Consider the following 10,677-nt stretch of genomic DNA (forward strand, 5'->3'; position numbering starts at 1 on the left):
TGGATTTGGCACTTGGACATGCGCACACCACTATGCCACCAACGGAAAGCTGGGGAAGAAACAGCGATGTCACCACGCCCACCTGACCTGACCAGCCTGATTGACAGGCGAAAACGGCAACTTTAGTAATGTATTTCGCAGCAAAGGTGGGGAATCAGGGTACACTACATACACTATTGTAACGCACAGCGCAGACTCTATTTAACAGTATTTTTATCTCAATCTGAAAAAACGGGGTGACAGGTTCCCTTTAAGGTCATTATTATTAAGGGAAAAAGAAATCCAAACCTACAGGGCCCTGTGTGAAAAAATTGATTGCCCCCTAAACCTCATAACTGGTTGGGTCACAACAACTTCAATCAAGCATTCGCTATAACTGACAATGAGTCTTTTACAACATTCTAGAGGAATTTTGGACCAGTCATTTTTGTAGAATTGTTGTAATTCAGCCACATTGGAGGCTGAACCGCCTTTTTAAGGTCAAGCCTCAGCATTTCAATCGGAATAAGGTTAGGACTTTGACTAGGCCACTCCAAAGCCTTAATTTTGTTTGTCTTAAGCCATTCAGAGGTGGACTTAGTGTGTTTTGGATCATTGTTCTGCTACATAATCCAAGTGCACTTCAGCTTGAGGTCACAGACAGATGGCCAGACAGTCTCCTTCTGGATTTTTTAGTACACAGCATGATTCATGGTTCCATTTACCACAGCAAGTCCTCCAGGTCCTGAAGCAGCAAAAGAGCTCCAGACCATCACATTACCACCACCATATTTTACTGTTGGTATGATGTTCCTTTTCTGAAATGCTGTGTGACTTCTACATCAGATGTAATGGGACATATACCTTCCAAAAAGTTCAACTTTTGTTTCGTGAGTCCACATAGTATTCTCATAAAAGTCTTGGGGATAATCAAGATGTTTTCTGCAAAACTGAGACAAGCTCAGCAGTGAGTTTTGTCTTGGTTCTCTGCCATGCAGGCCATTATTCCTAGTCTCTGTGTTATGGTGGAGTCATGAAAACCCTGACCTTAACTGAGGCAAGTAAGGCCTGCAGTTCTTTGGATGTTGTTTTTGGGTCTTTTGTAACCTCTTGGATGAGTCATTGCTATGCTCTTGGGGTAATTTTGGTTTGCTGGCCACTCTTGGGAAGATTCACCACTGTTCCATGTTTTTGCCATATGTGGATAATGGCTCTCACTCTGGTTTGCTGGAGTCCCAAAGCTTTAGAAATGGGTTTATAACCTTTTCCAGACCGATAGATCTCAATTACTTATTTGTCTCTTATTTGTTCCAGAATTTCTTTGGATCGCAGCTTGATGTCTAGCTTTTTTGGATCTTTTGGTCTTCATTCTGTCAGACAGGTCCTGTTTAAGTGACTTACTGATTGAGAACAGGTGTGGCAGTAATTAGGCCTGGGTGTGAAACTTGGCACTCAATTTTTGAGAAGAAAAGCTTCTTAGTTTATTGATGCATCCAGACAAACAAAACCGCTAAACGTTTTCGGTCCACACCGGACCTTCGTCAGAGCGTTTCTCAGACATTGACTAGTAAATATATAAAAAAATAAAAATAAACATAGTGTCACATGAAGCAGAAGTATACGTCATATAATGCAACAATGAAAAATCGACCTAACGGTGAAAAAACAAAAGGCAAACATACGTGATGCTCCATCTGGTGTAGGGAGACATGTGCCAGAGAGATGAATCTATCCAGATGAAAAAACGGTGCTCCGTGCGAGGTGGAGATATGGTCCGTGCTGAGATACTGGATAAGGGAAATAACAATCGTGCTGGAGATGAGAGGACGCTGGTGATAGTGTGACCTCAGGATAAGGAGGTCTAGCTAAGTACAGTAAAAGGATACAACACAGATATGTACTATACAGATATTAGAAGCGCAGACATGTGGTACAGAATATGCCTCCAGTGAAGCTATGTGGAATAGCATGGTGGATGATCTAACGTGAGGACCTAGAGAAATAAAGGATACGTGAGTCTGTGCACATAAATCTAGCTGGGCACACCAGAAAATAGGGAGAAAATAAGGAAAAACAAGGGAAGACCAAAAAGGTGAAGAGGAGAAAAGAAAAGACAAGGTAGAATGGGTCCTAAGAGAGAGAAATAGGAAAGTAATATAACTACTGCCTGAAGGAGACTGCCTAGTGTGGACCTATACACAGAGAAGAGGTAATAGAGTAAATGGGAGCATAAAAACTACCTGGATGAGGAAGCTTATAAGCCTGAATGAGCGTCAGCCAGAGCACGGGATATAGGAGCTGCAGTCTGCTATAAAAAGCCAGAGCCGAGGGAAAGGGTTAAAAAGGGGGAGAACACATGAACCTGGAGAGCTAAAAACATAGCAAATGTATATACCTGCAGGATCACAAAGGAAGGTGAAGCGCCAGAGGAGAGGCACAAAGCCTGGAGGGAGTAACGGCGCTGTAGGAGATAATGTGACCAGGTTAGGAGATATATAATGGGGTAGATAACAGAAGACACAGGGGAGGAGGGGCGCAGTAACCACCGGCATACCTGGATCCTGAGCGCTAGTAGTGCAGAGCAGAGGAGAGCGACGCTATAGGAGGGTCGGCACTTCCTGGTATAAATCCTGGAGACTAGTGATGTCATAGTGGTCATGTGACCACCCACAGAGTGGGGGAGGGCAGTACAGGGGAAGGAATCCCTAGATGTGCAGGACGCTGTGAGCGGTCATGTGACCGCAGGCAAAGTGCCTGTCAGAGCTGTAAAGGTGTCAATGGTGTAAATAAGATAGTGTGAGAAGAGTGACAAGGGGAAGAAGCGCATAACAATAGCGCTATGCAGAGAGATAATGGACAACAGGGAGAGGGAAAAAATAAAAATAAAAAAAAAATAAGGGGGGAACAAGGAAAAAAGGAACAGAAAGGATTCCCATAATACCACAGGGGAGGAAGGAGATGTCATACCCTCCTATAGCGTCGCTCTCCTCTGCTCTGCACTACTAGCGCTCAGGATCCAGGTATGCCGGCGGTTACTGCGCCCCTCCTCCCCTGTGTCTTCTGTTATCTACCCCATTATATATCTCCTAACCTGGTCACATTATCTCCTACAGCGCCGTTACTCCCTCCAGGCTTTGTGCCTCTCCTCTGGCGCTTCACCTTCCTTTGTGATCCTGCAGGTATATACATTTGCTATGTTTTTAGCTCTCCAGGTTCATGTGTTCTCCCCTTTTTAACCCTTTCCCTCGGCTCTGGCTTTTTATAGCAGACTGCAGCTCCTATATCCCGTGCTCTGGCTGACGCTCATTCAGGCTTATTAGCTTCCTCATCCAGGTAGTTTTTATGCTCCCATTTACTCTATTACCTTTTCTCTGTGTATAGGTCCATACTAGGCAGTCTCCTTCAGGCAGTAGTTATATTACTTTCCTATTTCTCTCTCTTAGGACCCATTCTACCTTGTCTTTTCTTTTCTCCTCTTCACCTTTTTGGTCTTCCCTTGTTTTTCCTTATTTTCTCCCTATTTTCTGGTGTGCCCAGCTAGATTTATGTGCACAGACTCACGTATCCTTTATTTCTCTAGGTCCTCACGTTAGATCATCCACCATGCTATTCCACATAGCTTCACTGGAGGCATATTCTGTACCACATGTCTGCGCTTCTAATATCTGTATAGTACATTTCTGTGTTGTATCCTTTTACCGTACTTAGCTAGACCTCATTGTCCTGAGGTCACACCATCACCAGCGTCCTCTCATCTCCAGCACGATTGTTATTTCCCTTATCCAGTATCTCAGCACGGACCATATCTCCACCTCGCATGGAGCACCGTTTATTCTGGATAGATTCATCTCTCTGGCACATGTCTCCCTACACCAGATGGAGCATCACGTATATGTTTGCCTTTTGTTTTTTCACCGTTAGGTCGATTTTTCATTGTTGCATTATATGACGTATACTTCTGCATCATGTGACACTGTTTATTTTTATTTTTTTATATATTTACTAGTCAATGTCTGAGAAACGCTCTGACGAAGGTCCGGTGTGGACCGAAAACGTTTAGCGGTTTTGTTTGTCTGGATGCATCAATAAACTAAAAAGCTTTTCTTCTAAAAAATTGAGTGCCAAGTTTCATTCATCTTTAATATACGGGGTGGACACCCTACTTGAGCACCGCCAACCCTCATATCTACTGAGTGCCGTGTTTCCTTACCGTAGGCCTGGGTGTGGCTAGGGAATTTGAACTCCACAAGATGTTATAAACCACAGTTCATTTATGTTTTAAAAGGGGTGGGGAATCACTTTTTCACACAGGGCCCTGTTATGATCTGGTGGTTTAGGAGCAACATGGGACGAGCTCTGAAGGAAGTGGTACCTGTACTGACCACAGTCCCTAAGCTCAACACAACACTAGAAGTAGCCATGGGATGCTCCTAACACTCCCTAGGCACCTCGTCACAGCCTAAGAACTAACTACCCCTAAAGATAGAAACAGGAAAACTATCTTGCCTCAGAGAAAATCCCCAAAGGATAGATAGCCCCCACAAGTAATGACTGTGAGTGGAGAGGGAATGCCGAATCCCCTGATTCAAGGGAGAATGCCCAGTCCTGAGGGTCACCACGCAGCAAGGATATGATGATTTTAACTTGCTGAATGGGATCACCAGAAGAACGGGGTTTCAAAGCAAAAAACAATTTGCAGTTATTTTTAAAGTTCAAAAACTTGGATCTGTCTCCAAAAAACAAATCAGGAGCAGGAATTCTAGGCTCCAAAGCCGGAGTCTGGACAACATAATCTTGGATACTCTGTACTCTTGCAGCAAGTTGATCCACACGAGAAAACAAACCCTGAACATCCATGCCAGAGCATAAATCCTGAACCACCCAGAGATCAAGAGGAAAAAAAAGACAAAAGAGAGCACAGAGAAAAAAATGGCTCAGAATTTTTTCCTTCTTTTGAGATGCATTTAATTCATTTTTGGCCACTTGTACTGTTATGATCTGGTGGTTTAGGAGCAACATGGGACGAGCTCTGAAGGAAGTGGTACCTGTACTGACCGCAGTCCCTAAGCTCAACACAACACTAGAAGTAGTCGTGGGATGCTCCTAACACTCCCTAGGCACCTCGTCACAGCCTAAGAACTAACTACCCCTAAAGATAGAAACAGGAAAACTATCGTGCCTCAGAGAAAATCCCCAAAGGATAGATAGCCCCCCACAAGTAATGACTGTGAGTGGAGAGGGAAAAGACATACACATAATGAAACCAGGATGAGCACAGGAGGCCAGTCTAGCTAGATAGATAGGACAGGATGGAATACTGTGCGGTCAGTATAAAACACTACAAAAAATCCACACAGAGTTTACAAAAATCTCCACACCTGACTAAAGGTGTGGAGGGTAAATCTGCTTCCCAGAGCTTCCAGCATCACAGAATTAATTCATACTGACAAGCTGGACAAACATAGAAAGCACAGAACGGATAAGTCCACAACCTGTGGACAGAAAAGAGCAAGCAAGGACTTAGCTTTGCTGAACTGGTCAGGATAACAGGGAAATCCAAAGAGATGTGAATCCAACCAGGAACCATAGACAAGTGGCACAAGCTGAAGGAAAGAGCCAGGCTAAATAGCCGAGCAGAATAGACAATCAGTGGAAGCAGCTGCTGACAGCTAAATCCAAGGAGCAGCCACTCCAATTAAAACCACCGGAGGGAGCCCAAGAGCAGAACTCACAAAAGTGCCACTTACAACCACCGGAGGGAGCCCAAGAGCGGAATTCACAACAGTACCCCCCCTTGAGGAGGGGTCACCGAACCCTCACCAGAGCCCCCAGACCGATCAGTATGAGCCAAGTGAAAAGCACAAACCAAATCGGTGGCATGGACATCGGAGGCAACAACCCAAGAATTATCCTCCTGGCCATAACCCTTCCACTTGACAAGATACTGAAGCCTCCACCTCGAAAAACGAGAATCCAAAATTTTCTCAACCTCATATTCCAACTGTCCCTCAACCAACACCGGGGCAGGAGGATCAACTGAGGGAACAACGGGCACCACATATCTCCGCAACAAAGATCTATGGAAAACATTATGAATGGCAAAAGAGGCTGGAAGAGCCAAACGAAAAGACACCGGATTAATAATTTCAGAAATTTTATAAAGACCAATAAACCGAGGCTTAAACTTAGGGGAAGAAACCTTCATAGGAACATGACGAGAAGACAACCAAACCAAATCCCCCACACGAAGCCGGGGACCAACACACCGACGGCGGTTAGCAAAACTTTGAGCCCTTTCCTGAGACAACGTCAAATTGTCCACCACATGAGTCCAAATCTGCTGCAGCCTGTCCACCACAGAATCCACACCAGGACAATCAGAAGGCTCAACCTGCCCAGAAGAAAAACGAGGATGAAAACCAAAATTACAAAAGAAAGGTGAAACCAAAGTAGCCGAACTAGCCCGATTATTAAGGGCAAACTCGGCCAACGGCAAGAAAGCCACCCAATCATCCTGATCAGCAGACACAAAGCATCTCAAATAGGTCTCCAAGGTCTGATTAGTTCGCTCAGTTTGGCCATTAGTCTGAGGATGAAACGCCAAAGAAAAAGACAAATCAATGCCCATCCTAGCACAAAAGGCCCGCCAAAACCTAGAGACAAACTGAGAACCTCTGTCAGACACAATATTCTCCAGAATGCCATGCAAACGAACCACATGCTGAAAAAACAATGGAACCAAATCTGAGGAGGAAGGCAACTTAGGCAGAGGTACCAGATGGACCATTTTAGAGAACCGGTCACAAACAACCCAGATAACAGACATCTTCTGGGAAACAGGAAAATCCGAAATAAAATCCATGGAAATATGCGTCCAGAACCTCTCAGGGACCGGCAAAAGCAACCCTCTAGCACGGGAACAGCAAGGCTTGGCTCGGGCGCAAGTCCCACAGGACTGCACAAAAGCACGCACATCGCACGACAAGGAAGGCCACCAAAAGGACTTAGCAACCAAATCTCTTGTACCAAAAATCCCAGGATGACCAGCCAACACCGAACAATGAACCTCAGAAATCACCTTACTTGTCCATCCATCAGGAACAAACAGCTTCCCCACTGGACAGCGGTCAGGCCTATCAGCCTGAAATTCCCGAAGCACCCGCCGCAAATCAGGGGAGATGGCAGAAAGAATCACCCCTTCCTTAAGAATGCCAACCGGCTCAAGGACTCCAGGACAATCAGGCGAAAAACTTCTAGAGAGGGCATCAGCCTTAACATTCTTAGATCCCGGAAGATACGAGACCACAAAATCAAAACGGGAGAAAAACAGGGACCATCGAGCCTGTCTAGGATTCAGCCGCTTGGCCGACTCGAGGTAAATCAGATTCTTATGATCAGTCAAGACCACAACGCGGTGCTTAGCTCCCTCAAGCCAATGTCGCCACTCCTCAAACGCCCACTTCATAGCCAACAACTCCCGATTGCCGACATCATAATTGCGTTCCGCAGGTGAAAACTTTCTGGAAAAAAAAGCACACGGTTTCATCAAAGAACCATCAGAATCCCTCTGAGACAAAACGGCCCCTGCCCCAATCTCAGAAGCGTCAACCTCAACCTGAAAAGGAAGAGAAACATCCGGCTGACACAACACAGGGGCAGAAGTAAATCGGCGTTTAAGCTCCCGAAAGGCCTCAACAGCCGCAGAGGACCAATTCGTCACATCAGCGCCTTTCTTCGTCAAATCAGTAAGGGGCTTAACCACACTGGAAAAGTTGGCAATGAAACGGCGATAGAAATTAGCAAAGCCCAAAAATTTTTGAAGGCTCTTCACAGATGTGGGTTGAATCCAGTCATGAATAGCTTGGACCTTAACAGGATCCATTTCCATAGACGAGGGAGAAAAAATAAAACCCAAAAAAGAGACCTTCTGAACTCCGAATAGGCACTTAGACCCCTTCACAAATAAAGCATTATCACGAAGGATCTGGAACACCATCCTGACCTGCTTCACATGAGACTCCCAATCATCGGAAAAAATCAAAATATCATCCAAATATACAACCATGAATTTATCAAGATAATTGCGGAAAATATCATGCATGAAGGATTGGAACACAGATGGAGCATTAGAGAGCCCGAATGGCATCACAAGGTATTCAAAATGGCCTTCGGGCGTATTAAATGCAGTTTTCCATTCGTCACCCTGTTTAATACGAACAAGATTATATGCCCCTCGGAGGTCAATCTTAGTAAACCAACTAGCCCCCTTAATCTGAGCAAACAAATCAGAAAGCAAAGGCAAGGGGTATTGGAATTTGACCGTGATCTTATTAAGAAGACGATAATCTATACAGGGTCTCAAGGAGCCATCCTTCTTAGCAACAAAAAAGAAACCCGCTCCCAACAGTGATGAAGACGGCCGAATATGCCCTTTCTCCAAAGATTCCTTAACATAGCTCCGCATGGCGGCATGCTCTGGCACAGACAGATTGAAAAGTCGGCCCTTAGGGAACTTACAACCAGGAATCAAGTTAATAGCACACTCACAGTCCCTATGTGGAGAAAGGGAACTGGACTTGGGCTCATCAAATACATCCTGGAAATCCGACAAAAACTCAGGGACCTCAGAAGAGGGGGAAGAGGAAATTGACATCAAAGGAACGTCACTATGTCCCCTTGACAACCCCAACTAGTCACAGACATAGTTTTCCAATCCAGCACCGGATTATGTTCCTGTAACCATGGAAAACCCAGTACAACAACATCATGCAGGTTATGCAACACCAGAAAACGGCAATTTTCCTGATGTGCAGGAGCCATGTACATGGTCATCTGCGTCCAGTACTGAGGTTTATCCTTGGCCAATGGAGTAGCATCAATGCCCCTCAAAGGAATAGGGCTCTGCAAAGGCTGCAAGGAAAAACCACAGCGCCTGGCGAATTCTAAGTCCATTAAGTTCAGGGCAGCGCCTGAATCCACAAATGCCATGACAGAAAAGGATGACAATGAGCAAATCAGGGTCACAGATAAAAGAAATTTAGGCTGTACAGTACTAATGGTAACAGACCTAGCGACCCTCCTAGTACGTTTAGGGCAATCAGAAATAACATGAGCAGAATCACCACAGTAAAAACACAGCCTATTCTGACGTCTGAATTCCTGCCGTTCTGTTCTAGTCAAAATCCTATCACATTGCGTAGGTTCAGGACTCTGCTCAGAGGACACTGCCATATGGTGCATAGCTGTGCGCTCGCGCAAATGCCGATCAATCTGAATGTCTAGAGGCATAGATTCGCTCAAACCAGTAGGCGTATGGAAGCCCACCATAACATCTTTGAGGGCTTCAGAAAGACCTTTTCTGAAAATAGCAGCCAGAGCATCCTCATTCCATTTAGTGAGCACAGACCATTTCCTAAATTTCTAGCAGTATAATTCTGCCGCTTCCTGACCTTGACACAAGGCCAACAGGGTTTTTTCTGCATGATCCACAGAATTAGGTTCGTCATACAATAATCCGAGCGCTTGAAAAAATGCATCTACATTCAGCAATGCCGAATCCTCTGATTCAAGGGAGAATGCCCAGTCCTGAGGGTCACCACGCAGCAAGGATATGATGATTTTAACTTGCTGAATGGGATCACCAGAAGAACGGGGTTTCAAAGCAAAAAACAATTTGCAGTTATTTTTAAAGTTCAAAAACTTGGATCTGTCTCCAAAAAACAAATCAGGAGCAGGAATTCTAGGCTCCAAAGCCGGAGTCTGGACAACATAATCTTGGATACTCTGTACTCTTGCAGCAAGTTGATCCACACGAGAAAACAAACCCTGAACATCCATGCCAGAGCATAAATCCTGAACCACCCAGAGATCAAGAGGAAAAAAAAGACAAAAGAGAGCACAGAGAAAAAAATGGCTCAGAATTTTTTCCTTCTTTTGAGATGCATTTAATTCATTTTTGGCCACTTGTACTGTTATGATCTGGTGGTTTAGGAGCAACATGGGACGAGCTCTGAAGGAAGTGGTACTTGTACTGACCGCAGTCCCTAAGCTCAACACAACACTAGAAGTAGTCGTGGGATGCTCCTAACACTCCCTAGGCACCTCATCACAGCCTAAGAACTAACTACCCCTAAAGATAGAAACAGGAAAACTATCGTGCCTCAGAGAAAATCCCCAAAGGATAGATAGCCCCCCACAAGTAATGACTGTGAGTGGAGAGGGAAAAGACATACACAGAATGAAACCAGGATGAGCACAGGAGGCCAGTCTAGCTAGATAGATAGGACAGGATGGAATACTGTGCGGTCAGTATAAAACACTACAAAAAATCCACACAGAGTTTACAAAAATCTCCACACCTGACTAAAGGTGTGGAGGGTAAATCTGCTTCCCAGAGCTTCCAGCATCACAGAATTAATTCATACTGACAAGCTGGACAAACATAGAAAGCACAGAACGGATAAGTCCACAACCTGTGGACAGAAAAGAGCAAGCAAGGACTTAGCTTTGCTGAACTGGTCAGGATAACAGGGAAATCCAAAGAGATGTGAATCCAACCAGTAACCATAGACAAGTGGCACAAGCTGAAGGAAAGAGCCAGGCTAAATAGCCAAGCAGAATAGACAATCAGTGGAAGCAGCTGCTGACAGCTAAATCCAAGGAGCAGCCACTCCACTTAAAACCACCCAAGAGCAGAAC

General features: G+C 44.9%; 2 long non-coding RNA genes across 2 annotated transcripts; one reads left to right on the forward strand and one right to left on the reverse strand.

Annotated features, from left to right (window-relative positions):
• Window positions 1-1,915: 1,915 nt before the first annotated feature.
• On the reverse strand, window positions 1,916-2,625 carry LOC138657706 (uncharacterized). Its single transcript, XR_011317146.1, has 3 exons — window positions 2,534-2,625; window positions 2,375-2,440; window positions 1,916-1,972 (listed from the first exon to the last, which is right to left on the reverse strand). It is a non-coding gene; the product is annotated as an uncharacterized lncRNA (long non-coding RNA).
• Window positions 2,626-2,960: 335 nt separating this feature from the next.
• On the forward strand, window positions 2,961-3,660 carry LOC138657707 (uncharacterized). Its single transcript, XR_011317147.1, has 3 exons — window positions 2,961-2,999; window positions 3,093-3,158; window positions 3,560-3,660. It is a non-coding gene; the product is annotated as an uncharacterized lncRNA (long non-coding RNA).
• The last annotated feature ends 7,017 nt before the right edge of the window (window positions 3,661-10,677 follow it).

This window comes from Ranitomeya imitator, chromosome 1 (genome assembly GCF_032444005.1).
Source record: "Ranitomeya imitator isolate aRanImi1 chromosome 1, aRanImi1.pri, whole genome shotgun sequence".
Lineage (NCBI taxonomy): Eukaryota > Metazoa > Chordata > Amphibia > Anura > Dendrobatidae > Ranitomeya > Ranitomeya imitator.